The sequence below is a fragment of the Trichechus manatus genome, unplaced genomic scaffold (genome assembly GCF_000243295.1).
Source record: "Trichechus manatus latirostris isolate Lorelei unplaced genomic scaffold, TriManLat1.0 scaffold00147, whole genome shotgun sequence".
Classification (NCBI taxonomy): domain Eukaryota; kingdom Metazoa; phylum Chordata; class Mammalia; order Sirenia; family Trichechidae; genus Trichechus; species Trichechus manatus.
In genome coordinates this window covers 2,063,981-2,079,423 of record NW_004444083.1, presented here as the reverse complement: position 1 = coordinate 2,079,423, position 15,443 = coordinate 2,063,981, and the positions used below count along the sequence as shown (strand labels likewise).

Here is a 15,443-nt window from a genome sequence, read left to right as displayed (position 1 = left end):
AGGATTAGGGTGGGATTGTAACACCCTTACTAAGGTCACATCCCTGATCCAATGTAAAGGGAGTTTCCCTGGGGTGTGGCCTGCACCACCTTTTATCTTACAAGAGAGAAAAGGAAAGGGAAGCAAGCAGAGAGTGGGGGACCTCATGCCACCAAGAAAGCAGTGCCGGGAGCAGAGCATGTCCTTTGGACCCAAGCTTCCTGCGCAGAGAAGCTCCTAGTCCGGGGGAAGACTGATGACGATGAAGACCTTCCTCCAGAGCCGACAGAAAGAGAAAGCCTTCCCCTGGAGCAGACGCCCTGAATTTGGACTTAACAGCCTACTAGACTGTGAGAAAATAAATTTCTCTTTGTTAATGCCATCCACTTGTAGTATTTCTGTTATAGCAGCACTAGATGACTAAGACAAGCACTTAATCTCTTTGGACACACATTAGAATTGTTTGCGCAGAGATTTTAAATTTGCACATTTCTGGGCCTTACACCAGAGCTATTCAATCAAAGTCTCTTGGGTCAGAGACTCGAGGTATTTATTTATTTATTATTTTTAAAATAACAGTTCTAGTGAGATATAGTAAAATCTGCAAAAGCTGGAAACTGTGTAAGGTGGAAACCTGTCAGAGAAGGGAAGCTCAAATATTTCCCACTGACACAAGTCATAGAAAAGTGGTACAACTGCACCATGTCAAAGGCGGAAAGCTTGCAAGAACCAGAAAAACAAGGTAGACCCACCAAGTTCCGGCTCTCACAGGTTTCGCTGTATAATTCATATACCATACAATTCGCCAACTTCAAGTGAATAATTCAATGGTCTTTAGTATATTCAGAGTTGTGCAATCATCACCACAATCAATTTTAGAGCATTTACATCATCGGCAAAAGAAACCATATCCATTAGCAATCACTCTCCATCCCACCCTTCCCTGGCCAAACACCCTTCCCCAGTCTTGTTGATAGGTGCCCTCGAGTTGGTTCTAACTCATAGTGACCCCACGTACAACAGAACAAAACACCACCCAGTCCTGCACCATCCTCACAATCATTGCTATGTTTGAGCCCATTGTTGCAGCCACTGTGCCAATCTATCTCATTGAGGGTCTTCCTCTTTTTCGCTGACCTTCTACTTTACCAAGAGTGATGTCTTTCTCCAGGGACTGGTCCCTCCTCATAACATGTCCAAAGTACTTGAGATTAAGTCTCGCCATCCTTGCTTCTAAGAAGCATTCCGGCTGTACTTGTTCGGAGACAGATTTGTTTGTTCTTCTGGCAGTCCATGGTATATTCAGTATTCTTCACTAACACCACAATTCAAAGGCATTGATTCTTCTTCAGTTTTCCTTATTCACTGTCCAGCTTTCACATGCATATGAGGTGATTGAAAACACTATGGCTTGAGTCCAGCGCACCTTAGTCCTCAAAGTGACATCTTTGCTTTTTAATCCTTTAAAGAGATTTTTTTTTTTTTTTTTTTTTTGCAGCAGATTTGCCCAATGCAACATGTCATTTGATTTCTTGACTGCTGCTTCCATGGGCGTTGACTGTGGATCCAAGTAAAATGAAATCCCCAGTCCTAGGCAACCATTAGTCTACTTTCTGTCTCTATAGATTTGCCTATTTTGGACGTTTCATATAAATAGAATCATGTAATATTTGTGTAGGACCAGATGGTGTTTCTTCTGTTTTACAGAGGTGGATTACCCAGTGAGCAGGGTAAGCATGAGTTTACTTGTGATTATTTACTAATCTGTGGTAATCCATCCCTGTCAGGAATTGTAAATGTGAAAAGAGGCTTTGATTCTATAGGAAGGTGTTATGGAGTTGGGAGAGAGATATATGCCAGCCATACCTAGAAGCAGAATTTTTGACGTGGTGAAAAAATGTGAAATTGTTCACTACAGATGATCTGGTAAGCAAGGTAAGTACTGTGCTTACCTAGCCTATTGGATACTCTGCCCTTGCTTTTGTACATAGGGTCGCTATGAGTCAGAACTGACTCGACGGCACCTAACAACAATTAAGACTCAGTAGTTAATTGTACCGAGGCCCAGAAATCACCACGAAGTTTAACAGAGAGACTCCCTTCTGGGGTATGGGGAGCTAGCAGGGGGTACTAGTCAGAGGATTCATGTCTCTGATGCACAAACAGAAACTCAGGAGATGGTATGTGAGATGATCTGCCTGCTGGTCCTTAAATCCTCACAACCAGGTCATAAAATCTTTGCCCATTATCAAGTTAAATGTAATGGTGCATGTTCAGCACATCTCACCCTTCAAACTTCTTCATTCTCAAGCTACTTTTTTTAGCACCCTTTTGGATGCCTTCAGCTCAGACTTTTACTCTACTTCATCTGGTTAAACATGCTCTAGAGAAAGAATAACAGAGGGTGAGGGATTATCCTTGGATCATGGAACCCAGGAAGAACCCAGACCCCTGAAGTCTTTCTTAATGAACAACCACAATAAAAGACCTAACAAAGCTAAGCCAAAGGGCTTATTTATAGAAATAAGTAGGTTATACAATGTCTTAGTTCTCTGGTACTGTTATAACAGAAATACTACAAGTGGATGGCTTTAACAAACAGAAATTTATTCTCAAACAGTCCAGGAGGCTAGAAGTCCGAATTCAGGGCATCAGTTCCCGGGGAAGGTTTTCTCTCTCTCTTGGTTCTGGGGGAAGGTCCTTGTTATCAATCTTCCCCTGGTCTAGGAACTTCTCAGCACGGGAACCCCAGGTCCAAAGGACACGCTCCCCTCCTGGCCCTTCATTCTTGGTGGTAGGAGGTCCCTCTCCTCTTTGCTTGCTTCTCTCTTTTATATCTCTAAAGAGATTGACTCAAGATACAACCTAATCCTGTAGATTGAGTCCTGTCTCATTAACATAACTGCCTCTAATCTTGCCTCATTAACATCATAGAGGTTAGGATTTACAACACATGGGATAATCACATCAGATCACAAAAAGGTAGACAACCACACAATCCTGGGAATCATGGCCTAGCCAAGTTGACACACATTTTTAGGGGACACAATTCAATCTAAAATATACAATAAAAGACCACCTTGTTTTCAAAGTTTTTAAAATAATCCTATGCTTTGCATGTAGAGGATTCATTTATTGTTCAGAATGTTAGAACTCTATAAGTGTCATCAAATAACAATGGAGGAAATCCCAAACAGAGTAAATGACTTTTCCATGTTGACTCTTTAGTTGATCCTCAGGAGAATGTTGGAAATGCTCACATCTTTAAGGCACAGTCATGCAGAGGTGGAGTAGTCTCTGGGTGGTTCAAATGCTTAATGTGCTCAGCTGCTAACCGGAAGCTTGAAGGTTCGAGCCCACTAGAGGCACCTTGGAAGAAAGATTTGGCAATCTACTTCCAAAAATCAGCCATTGAAAACTCTATGGAGCACTGTTCTACTCTGACACACATGGGGTCACTATGAGTTGGAATCATCTCTATGGCCACTGGAAAAAGGTGCAGAGGTGAAAGGAGGGTGGGCTTTGGCCACAGACATGATTAGCTTCAAAACCCAGCTCCACCTCTTACTACTTGGGTAGTCTTGCTAAACCACCTAAAAATTGGGGATAATAAAATACTTGTGTCGAAGAATTTCTGTGCAGACTAAATGAAAGAGAAAGTCAAGAAAATGTTGGTTTTGCTCTCCCCTTTCACGTTCATCTTCCTTCTCTGAGAAAATTGGATGATAATTTTACCGATTTCTGGGTTATAGTCTATGAAAGTTGAACTATATGAAATTGTTGCTCTTCAATTTTTTGCTCTCAGAAAAGTGCCAGATTCATAAGGTTAAACCTAAATCATTTAAGATAGAATATTTATGAAGAACAGTCATTGCTGAGAACATAAAACAATTAAAATTTCACTCTTTGCATGTAACTACTTCCTCTGCCACCCAGCTTCTATTTACTTGGTATAAATATTGATCTCAGTTTAATAACATAGATCAAAAACATTAAATTATTTTTTCTCTACTTCTATTGCTTATGTTTGCAGCTTAATATAATATGTGTAAGTTCAGAGTATGACTTTGTTTCCCATGGCTATGAAACATTTAATTAAGAAACAGTTTCCTTCCCTTTCCCAGAAGACTTTATGACTTAACTCACCTAAATGCATGCCAATATTAGGATGTGACAATTGTTAAATTGGCTCACGTGTCATAAAACCAGAGACTGATTGCAACAGACTTGAAATAGGGCACCAACGACATATACAGAAGTACAAAAAAATTACAATTTATAGCAGAAATGTAGATGTATCACAAACACCAGCTATTGCTTACTTATGATCACTTATTAAATTCCTAAATATGAATAGTGCTGTCTGAGAGAATTTATAGACCTAGAGACAACAAGGCCTCTATTATTAGGGGAAAGAAGTCCTGGGTTAGAATAAGTAAATGCCAATTTTTACGTGCAGATCAACCACTTGAGGCCAATACATAATTTTAGTTTCTCAACACAGTGAATGAAAGGATATATGGGTTAACTTTATTTCAAACATCTTTTGTAATCAGTTAAGAATGCACTTTTCATTGTTGTTGGAAAAATAATCAAGTCACAAAAGCCTTCTTCTTCCAGGAAGGTGAGACAACCAATGGCAGTGGTTGACTGTGGCGCAAGAAGGAAATGCATGGTTTTAAATTTAGTAGAATTTTGTGTTTTAACTGTTCTGCTACCAAAACCAAAGAAACCAAATCTGTTGCCAACAAGTCGATTCCAAGTCATAGGGACCCTATAGGACAGAGTAGAACTGCCCCATAGAGTTTCCAAGGAGTGCCTGGTAGATTCAAACTGCTGACCTTTCGGTTAGCAGCCGTAACTCATAACCACTACGCCACGAGGGTTTCCAGAACTGTTCAACTAATCTTCCGTTAAAGATTATTTCTAACTTTTTCATCTTTAAAGAAAATAAATATCCAATGAGTTGCCTTTTTTCTCGGCTTAAAAACATAACCATTTGTGCAGAGAACATGAAAGAAAAGAAAAACAAACAGTAGGAACTCGTGCTTCTAGTCTAAGGGACTCAATCATTTTAGAGAAGGCCACTAAACTCTTAAAATCACTGGGAATATATGACGGTGAACCTAATTTTAAAATGCAAATAATTTATCTAAAAGAAACATCTAACTTGCATCTTGCGTCTTTGAAATTGTTAAATAGCTCCAAACTTCACCTCTCCAGCTTGCCTCAAATACACTGTGTATTTTCAATAATTAGGAGATGTTGCTATCCCACTGGAGACGTGGTGGCGCAGTGGTTAAGAGCTACAGCAAGCTATAGCTGCTAACCCAAAGGTCGGCAGTTCGAATCCACCAGCCACTCCTTGGAAACCCTGTGGGGCAGCTCTAACCTGTCCCACTGCTATCCCACTGGCAAAAGTATAAAATGTGTGGAAACCAAATACTCAACAGGAAATACTAAATGTACATCTTGGGTAATGCTACCTAGGGAAGTACAGTGATGTTTTAAGAACTTAGTCCTTAAATCCAGTTGCTAAAGGAGACAGTATGTTTTTGTTTTTTGAACAAAACTATCCAGATTGACTTATCTATACTGATGAAAGGCATCAGAGAGTGGTTCTTGGTTCCATGTCAATGGGTCTCGAAGGACCACTCTGTTTGGTCTGCTCTAGGTCTACAGTGAAGCCTTTAGCCCAAGGCATTTCTCCAAATTACTGTTCCTATAGATTGGATTCCAAGGGCTCTTTAGAGGCTTGTTCATTTAAAATGTTCTAACCAACTGGAAAGTAGTTAGTGGCTTCCCAAATAAATAACCATTGAATTCAAACCTCTAAAAATACAATCCTCAGGTCTGTAGTTTCCACACAGTGAATAAATAGTTAAATCATCAGATTGATTAACAATAGAGAAAACAACAACAAAAAAATATGAAACACCTATCAGAGTAGTGAAAATAATAAAAGCCAAGTCTCTCATATTTGTTGCTATTACCAATGATTCTGATTAATTCCTGAAATATCCATGTTTCAAAAGACTTCCTGCATGATTTTTTGGGTCCTTGTTGGTAAAACTGATGCATATCCTGTTTTTTTGTCATTTTTATCTGATTTTTCTCCCTTGAACTTTATTTGTTTAAAGCAATGACTTCTGGGGGAAAAATAACCTTCACAATGAAGGAGCTAGTTCAAGTTAGCTCACTTTGTTGACGAGACATGGCAAATAAATCTCTGCACTTTGGCTCCGGCTGTGATAATCAAGTGTTCAAAACAGGTAATTCCGAAGCTCTTCACATACTTTGTATTCCCCACCCCCTCCAAAAATCACTGACAACAATTGGGTGGGGAGCTCGATTTTTTTAAAGCTTTATATTTCAATGATTTTTACTTCAGTCATTGACCAGTCAACCAGATGCCGTGGAGTTGACTACAACTTATGGTGACTCCCTGGGTGTCAGAGGACAACTGTGCTCCACAGGGTTTTCAATGGCTGATTTTTCAGAAGTAAATTGCCAGGTCTTTCTTCCAAGGCACTTCTGGGTGGCTTTCACTGCTGGGTAGCTTTCACCTCCAACCTTTCAGTTAGCAGCTGAGCACTTTAACTGTTTGCACCACCCAGGAACTCCTCAGTCATAGAGCACCCAACCTGTTGCCCTAGAGTTGATTCCAACTCACAGTGAACCTACAGGACAGAGTAGAACTGCTCTATAGAATTTTTAAGATAATGATCTTTATGGAAGCAGACTGCCACATCTTTCTCCCACAGAGCCGCTGGTGAGTTTGAACCACCGACCATTTGTTAATAGCTAAGTGCTTAACCACTGTGCCACCAGGGCTGCTCAGAGGCACCCCAAAACAAATAAACAAAAAAGCATTGCTGTCTAGTCGATTTCAATTCATAGCGACCCTGTAGGGGACAGTAGACCTGTCCCATAGTGTTTCCAAGGAGTGGCTGGTGGATTCGAACTGCCGACCTTTTGGTTAGCAGCTGAGCTCTTCACCTTTGTGCCACCAGGGCTCCATAGATGTACCCAGCACCCTTTAATTTGGCCTCAGCATTTACAGAAAAAAAGAAGAAGAAAAAAAAAGAGAGAGGATTCTTTTTAATATTTTCCTGTCTGAGATTTTAAATTCTAGCTTTCAATTGAAGGATGCTTTGAACTGCCTATTTGCAGCCTTCAAAAAAGCCTCAAAAAGCACCTTCTCTGTGCATGGGAGACAGCACCGTCTGGGCAAAGCCAGCTGAGCTGTGAAGCTCATTCCTCTGTAATGTCCGAAACTCATCATCATTCCAGGTCTGTTGCCAGCTAATATTTTCTCTCTTGAAAGAAAAGCAGAATCCAGCATGAAAAAATTCGTGGGCTTCAAATAACTCTTTCCAAATAAATTTTTATTTTACTAGAGTAAGTGAAGGAGAAAACAAAGCTAGAATAAGTTTCCAAAATGTAAGGGCTAGGGTATGTAGGAAAACATGTTTTGAGTACTTTTATTGCAGTATAGAATCCAGAATTTTAGAGCAGGAAGTGACTTTAAAAATCACCTTGTATAGCTTTCTCTACCCGCCCCACATCTCTCTCCCTCCTGCTCCTTTTCTCCCCCTTTCTCCTCCCCCTCCCTTCTCCCTCTCCCCTCTCCCTCTCTTTGTCTTCCCCCTCCCTATCCCTCTCTCTTCTCTCTCTCAGCTCCCTAAGATTAAAGAGAAAATGCTGCTATCAGTGACTTCCAGGCCTGGGATTCTGACTTTTGGCTATAACAAGAACAACAAGAAGCCATATGTGTCATTGGCTCAGCAGATGGCACCACCTAGTCCAAGCAACAGTAACCCTAGCAGCAGCAGTGGGAGCAATGGAAATGACCAGCTGAGCAAAACCAACCTGTACATCTGGGGATTGCAACCAGGCACTACTGACCAGGACCTCGTTAAGCTATGTCAGCCATATGGCAAGCCTGTCTCCACAAAGGCCATACTGGACAAGACCACAAACAAATGCAAAGGCTATGGCTTTGTGGACTTTGGCAGTCCTTCAGCAGCCCAGAAAGCTGTAACAGCGCTGAAAGCCAGTGGCGTGCAGGCACAGATGGCAAAGCAACAGGAGCAGGACCCCACAAATTTATACATCTCAAACCTCCCACTGTCAATGGATGAGCAAGAATTGGAGGGGATGCTGAAGCCCTTTGGCCAGGTTATCTCTACCCGAATCCTTCGAGACACCAGTGGGACCAGCAGAGGGGTGGGCTTTGCAAGGATGGCGTCCACAGAGAAGTGAAGCCATCATCACCCACTTTAACGGAAAATATATTAAGACACCCCCTGGAGTACCAGCCCCATCTGATCCCTTCCTTTGCAAATTTCCTGATGGTGGGCCAAAGAAACGACAGAACCAAGGAAAATTTGTGCAAAATGGACGGGCCTGGCCAAGGAATGGAGATATGAGTGGCATGGCCTTGACCTATGACCCCACCACAGCTCTTCAGAATGGGTTTTACCCAGCTCCTTATAACATCACTCCCAACAGGATGCTTGCTCAGTCCGCACTATCCCCATATCTTCCATCTCCTATGTCTTCATCTCAGAGAGTGACTCAGACATCTCCTCTACAAGTACCTAATGCATCTTGGATACACACCAGTCATACCTCATGCAGCCTTCAGGTTCAGTTCTGACACCAGGGATGGATCACCCCCTTTCTCTCCAGCCTGCCTCCATGATGGGACCTCTGACCCAGCAACTGGGCCATCTCTCCCTCAGCAGACCGGGCACATATACGCCAACAGCTGCAGCTATGCAAGGAGCTTACATCTCCCAGTACACCCCTATGCCTTCTTCCAGTGTTTCAGCTGAGGAGAGTAGCGGCCAGCAGACTCAAGTGACAGTGGATACTCCCTCAGACCATGGGATCTATTCTTTCCAGTTCAACAAGTAACAGTGGCAGAGCCTGCCTACTTTGCCTTTATACAATTTTTAATTTTGTGGATTTCTTTTTTGAATTAAATTTCGTGTGGAATATTTTGGGGGCTGGGCAAGGAACAAAGTGGCGCACTAAACACGCCCTGGGAGTGGCTTTTCCTCCGCCTCCCCTGCCATCTCCTGGGAGAAAAGACTGACTAGCCTTGCCTCAGGAAGCAGACACGTGACCTAGACTCATGAAGGAGACAATCCCGTGGCCTCTGGAAGCCAGCCACCCTTGAGCCAAATTTGGATGAAGACTAGGTCTACCCTGGCAAGTTCCAGAAGAATGGACTTGGTGACTTCTGACTAAATATGCTCACTGCTGGGGCCCGCACACCTGAGGACGTGTCTTTTGCAGCTGCGATTCTTCAGGAATACCTGCTTTCCTGCCTCCTAGAGAATCTTTTTTTCTGCCCTGGGTCCCGCGGCCACTCTTTTCCCCATTACACATCGCTGCACCCAGCCCAGAGCCTGTGCAGCTGTGACTTTGCTGAATCCACTTAGGCTCCTTCCCCACTGTAGGTGGTCAGCGTTTCACCTAGAGACCAGTGGTTTTCCGCCGGAGGTGATGTTGTCCCTCAGGGGACTTTTGGCAATATCTGGAGACATTTTTTATTGTTATGCCTGGGGTATGCTACTAGCATCTAGTGAGTAGAGACCAGGGATGCTGCTCAACATCCTGCAGTGCACAAGACAGGCCCCCACAACAAAGAATTATCTGGCCCACAATGTCAATTGTGCCTAGGTTGAGAAACCCTGATAGACGGTGTCGTCCCTGCCTCCTGCACAGTAGGATTTGGTAAATTCCCCACCCCAACCCTGGACACACAGTGCCTTTTGATACACATGCAGTTAGTTCGGAGAGACAGAACCGAGGTCCTTGAGTCCCCTCAGGCTTTGACCTTTGGCACCTCTGCATCTAGCAAAACCCGTCCTTGAAAGGATTGTGGCTGTGTGTGCCCAGGCCATGTGTGCACACGTATGCAGCGAGATGGAGGTCGGGGCTGTGTGTGTGTGCTGTGCAGGGGTGGGAAAGGACAAAGCTGCCATAACTGTCCAGAGCAACCTGCCCGGACTTGTTTGGGCCCCTTTCCTAGGGAACCCAGGTCATCAGAAATAATTTCCTTCTTGTGGAAGGACAACAGGGAGCTAGGCTAGAAAACTGGGCAATAAATCCCATCTCAACGTCACGAGTCGTGAAAAAAAAGCCTACATCTTGCTGTTCAACTCAGTCTCCTTCTGGAAGACCTGACTCCATGCACGTGGAGACAGATGGGGAGAAAGCCTTTGCCCATCTTTTAGGAAGTAAGCTCCTGCACGTGTCTTCTCCCAGGCACTCCTTTACCCACTGAAAGGCGAATTCTGCTCTCCTTCACTTCAAGGCTAGCACTTCACCAGACAATCGGGACAGAAAGCCAAATGGTGGAGAACGGAGAAACAGGTGTGTGTTAGGAATGGCGAAATAGGCTGCAGGGAAGATGGCAGAGGGAAAAGGAGCCGTAGTAAGGGTTGTTGCGAATAGAGCTTGAGCCCAGCTTTCCTGCTCCCACCTACCCCAGAATTGAGAGCCACAGGCTCCCTACCCCCAGACCGTCCCTTTGTACATCCTAGGAGTATGGAAGTGGGGGCAGTGGGTAGGATATAAAGTGTAGAAGACAAAATGCCACTATGAAGTTTCTCATGGGTGCTTCCAGCCTCAGGAAGGGCTTATCCAATGTAAAATGGCTGCAAGCCCAGTAACCTTTTAGAAGCGTTTGGCTGGGTAGATAACTGGGTAGATAGCTCTTGTTCTCGCGTCTCTAGCCCTCAGTCAAGGAAAGTACACCATAGCTGCTTTCTTGTCATTGGCCTTTAAGAGAGAAAACAAATCCAGAATCCTGTTCATCTGATTGACAGTAGACTGGGGGAGCCTTGCTATGATAGGTTTAGTGCAATGGGGGCCTTTCATGTACAGAAACTGCTGCTGTTCACTGCTGCCTCCCCTCCCCCATCCCCCCACCACCCAGAACTCCTGATTCTGTCTGCCTTCTCTGTATTTAGACAATGCTTACGTGGCCATGATTTTTTTGTTTTAAATTCTGAGGTTGCCATTTGTGTGTCTTCCTCCTGTAAATCTGCTTGTTGGATTCTGTATATTTCTGGCTTGGGCAGGTTTGGGCATATGAAGCGATGGGGAGCCTGAAGTTATTTTTGGAGTGAGTGAGTGGCTAATGGCACTGAGGAATTTCGTTTAGGTGCTTTTGGGTTACTTACACTCATAATATTTTTTCCCCTAGTTGTTAGTTCCTTTCTAAGATTGGAGAAAAGGAGGGAGAAGGAATGAGGGGTACTTTTTCTCCCATGAAACAATCTATTGGTGGGGGTGGTGGCAGGAGCTCAGAACTCCAGGAGAATTGTAGGAAGCCTTCCAGCTCTACAGCCTTGGGCTGGCTCTTTCAACACTACTTTTTATTAGGGTGGAGGAGTCCATTGTTGTCCTGTCTTTCACCTAGTATTTTCTGAATCTTGTCTTCGCAGAGCCCAGATCTTAACTCTCTCTGCACTTCACATCTCTTCCTCACTCATTACAGATGCTCACAGCATTCTTAAAATATTTTAGTACTTTGTGTTTTAACTGTTTTCAAACAAATATACCACAGTCCCTTCCTCAGATGGTACAATCCTTTACAATGCTCAGATACTGCCCATCTCATCTCATGCCAGCATTGTTACTGCTCCCCTCAGCCTCCAGGATGATACTCAGACCCTGAGCTGGTTGGACTTTTTGGAAAGGAATAGAGGTTAGGGAGGATGTGGGAACAATTTTGGGGAAGGAATTATTTTTTAAATGTTTTTAACCAAAGAATTTGAAGCGCTGCCCAGACTAGGAAGCCTGGTGGCTCTGGAGAGGTAACAGATCTTTTCAGTGATAGATAGGCGTGGTAGGGAGAATATTCCTTGCCCTGAGGGTGAAGACCAGACTTTACTGCCCTACAGACCATTCCTGGGTTGGGCCACCTCAGTCCATTTCCGTTTCTCTTCCTTTCCTAACTGCTCATCAGTGAACTCATGCACTTCCCTTGGTGCCTCCAGTGCTCACTTCCTGTTGCTCCAATGTCAACCCATTGCGGGCTGGAGCCTACATGTGGGGCTGTTACTTTGCACCATAAAGGTGCTGTGAGAGGCCTTGCTGAAATGTTGCAGGGATCCCAGACTACTAGTTCCTTTCTAGAAAAGGAACTATTGCTGCTCTCTTGTCCACGTGCCCCACCTTCTGGGAGAGTGGCAGCATTGCACTCAAAAGGGGCTACTTTGCCTTCTTAATCTAGGCCAATAAACTCGGGAGGATGGGCAGGTCCAAATTTGCCCTCAGGCTTTGCTAGACCTCATTCAGCAAGCTCCAGAGAAGAGGCGGGTATTAAGAAAGTTCGCCAGTGAGTAGATCTTAAATTTTGCTCCTTGATTCCCTGATGCTTCCTGATTCCCTCTTCCGAAAACCAACTACTCCCTCCATTTCTGTGCTACCTGCATTTCAGGTTCTTCCAAGCATCAGCAGATCTCTGAAGTTCACTAGCAACTTTCACCCCTTCTTTCCCTAGAGTCTTCCTTCAGCAGCTGAGACCAGCCAGTGAGCTCATTACCCTTCTGATCTTTGCTGCCCTTCCCTAGGGCTGGTCCCATGACTGTAGTGATGAAAAGGCCGGGCACCCTCTCACCTGTTATCACTGATCTTGCGCCCTGACTTGTCCACATCTGTTTTGAATAAACCTTCATTCTCCAAGCACATCCCAAAACTTCTTGCCCTTGTTACACATCTACCTCACTATCTCACAGGTGAACAAGGGTACAAGCACCTGGTTTATGGCTTTCCTTCATTCTGTCCTTCCCTTCATGAGGGTTGGGTGGGAAGCTGGGGGCTAGAAAGTCCATAATCAAATGCAAAAACTCTTTTGGTTATGTCTATTTCTGGAATGCCTTCTCTGGGATTTTTTAGCTAACTAATCTCCTTAGCAGAGTATGAACTCTCCAGTGAGGGTCCTGCTGTGCATATTAACTGACACCCCCTAGGATACTAACTGATGCTTGGGAGGCACCCCCAGGAACACCAACATTGGAGCAGAGCTTAGAATTTAAGGGGATAAAAGAGAGTTGGCCAGCCGTACAGTTGAGAAGGTAACCGAGCACCTTCTGGAAGGTGGGAGCTAGAAGCAACTGGATAGTTACCTCTCCACCTTAACATCGTTAGTCTAGAGTGTTCACCAAGACAAAGCTTCCAGCCTGGAGGGTAATGAGACTTCCCAGCCTGAGTAAATAAAGTCCCCCACCCCATTACTGGTGTCTCCACTTTCCAACACACCTTTTCTGGCCTTGTGGGGCAGATGAGTGCTCTCCTGCATGTACTTACCACCTTGGACAAGAAATTAATTTATACTCAAACATTTTGTACATTTTTTTTTCTTTATTCAGAGGTTTCTAGTTTTATACTCTTTCCACGTCTATGCCAATGCCACCCTTCCAGCTTATTCTTCCTTTTCTGACCCTCGGTCTTCCCATGTTCCTTCCCTACAATTTGGTAGAGTTACATTTTGTCTTATTTCAACTTTTGTTTTGAAATAAAACACAAAAGTCTAAAAAAAAAAAAATCACCTTGTAGGACCCTCATCTTATGTGTGAACAAATTGAATTCCAGATAAGTTGAGAGAAACAAGCTAAATCCCACAGTTTGTTCATTCATTCATCCATTCATTCATTCACTTACTCATTCCACTCACTCACTCATGTATTCATTTAAAGTATATTTAAGGGGCACCTCTTCTAAGCTCGTTGAGCTAGGTGCTGGCATACAACAATGAACAAAATGCTCATGGTTCCTCTCGTCGCTTGTAGGTGGACTAAACTCGTCTCGCTATTTGCTGGTCTGAAAGTAGAAACCAGATCATTCTAAATGAAGATGGAGGTCAATGAGTGCCACAACAGAGGTACGCTGACACCAAAATCTGGGCAAGGGGAAATGGGCAGGCTTTGAGATACAAAGATTTGGAAAGGCTAGATGGGATTTTGAGCAAATTAATCTAGAATGCAAAGTGGAAAGGTAGGTCTGCTGGAAAAGAAAGTTGGAAAGGTGGTAGATGAGGGTTCCAATTGTCTTGGTAGGATTCTGTGCTTTATATTTTAAGTATTAGGGGGTGATAGAAGATTTGTTTCTGAAGAAGAGAGGTGTATAAAAAGCGATAAAAGCTATATCGTATTTTTACCTAATCGTCAGCTGGAAACGCGGGTCTCCATGTCCCTTGAGACCTAATTCAATTACCTTAATTTTTCAATTCAAAATAATACATGTGCACAGTTCAACAAAATCTTTTAATGAGAAACAGTAGCCTTTTGCCGCATTCCTCCTAAAAGGTGAGTGTCCCTTCTCAAACTCCATCTCTTTCTCAGATACTATCGATTGATTATAAATATTAGACATTGTCTCGTTATGGACGACACCACCCTCCTCCACCCCACTTTCCCTCTCTCTCTTCTTGGTATTTTTATATCACAGATTTTGGCAAATCACTATTTAGTGTTTGCTTTAGTGTGATTATGTAATTATTATTCAGTAGGAGCCAACTTGTATATTGCGATATTTCATTTTCCTATACAACTTGTTCATAAGTCAAAACAAACAAACAAACAATAAAACAAATCCATTGCCATTGAGTCAATTCCAACTCATATCGATCTTATATGACAGGGCAGAACTACCCCATAGGGATTCCAAGGCTGTAAATCTGTATGAAAGCAAATCTACCATGTAAGGCAAGAAGTAAATCCAGTAATTTGTTCTTACTGGATTTAATTCTTGCGTTATGTGGTAGATTGGGTTATTGTTCAGTCAGTATTCATCCCTCCCTGTTCGCATAGGAGGAACTACTTCTTTTCCCCTTAACTCTGAACTTGGCAATATGACTTTTTGGCCAATGGTGTTATTAGTGAATATAATGCAAGCAAAAGGTGAGAAATGGGCTTGTGTGGTGAGCTTGACCTGTTTCTGTCTATTACATTGCCGTGATAAAAGCATGCTCTGAGGCTAGGCCACTGGTTCAAGGGGGGTGAGAGGACATGGAAAATCTGGACCCAGCCAAGGGCAGCCTAAAGCAGCTGCTCCCGCCTTGCCCCCTGCAATAATCTGAAGACCTATGTGAATTATATGGTTTTATACCGCTGAAATATTGTGGTTGAGTCTTACACAGAAAAAGCCAGTTTCATTCCTCCACCTATTTTTGTTCCCCATTTACTTCATTTTGTTTCACAATTACCAATCTTTCTTAAATTTCCAATAGATTTACAAAACTACTAAGTATAATATTTTTTCATATTATCAAACACAATGAGATTCTATTAGTTTTTGTTTGTTTTTTTTAAATCTGGTGGTGCAGTGGTTGAGAGCTACGGTGAGCTACGGCTGCTAACCAAACGGTTGGCAGTTCAAATCCACCAACTGCTCCTTGGAAACCCTATGGGGCAACTCTACTCTGTCCTATAGGGTTGCTG

At 43.2% G+C, this 15,443-nt stretch overlaps 1 protein-coding gene and 1 pseudogene across 1 annotated transcript in view; one reads left to right on the top strand and one right to left on the bottom strand.

Annotated features, from left to right (window-relative positions):
• SPHKAP (SPHK1 interactor, AKAP domain containing) overlaps positions 1-15,443 on the bottom strand; it is a 166,741-nt gene that overhangs the window by 49,069 nt on the left and 102,229 nt on the right. The window lies entirely within an intron of this gene.
• LOC101352399 (RNA-binding motif, single-stranded-interacting protein 2 pseudogene) lies at positions 7,646-9,000 on the top strand (annotated as a pseudogene).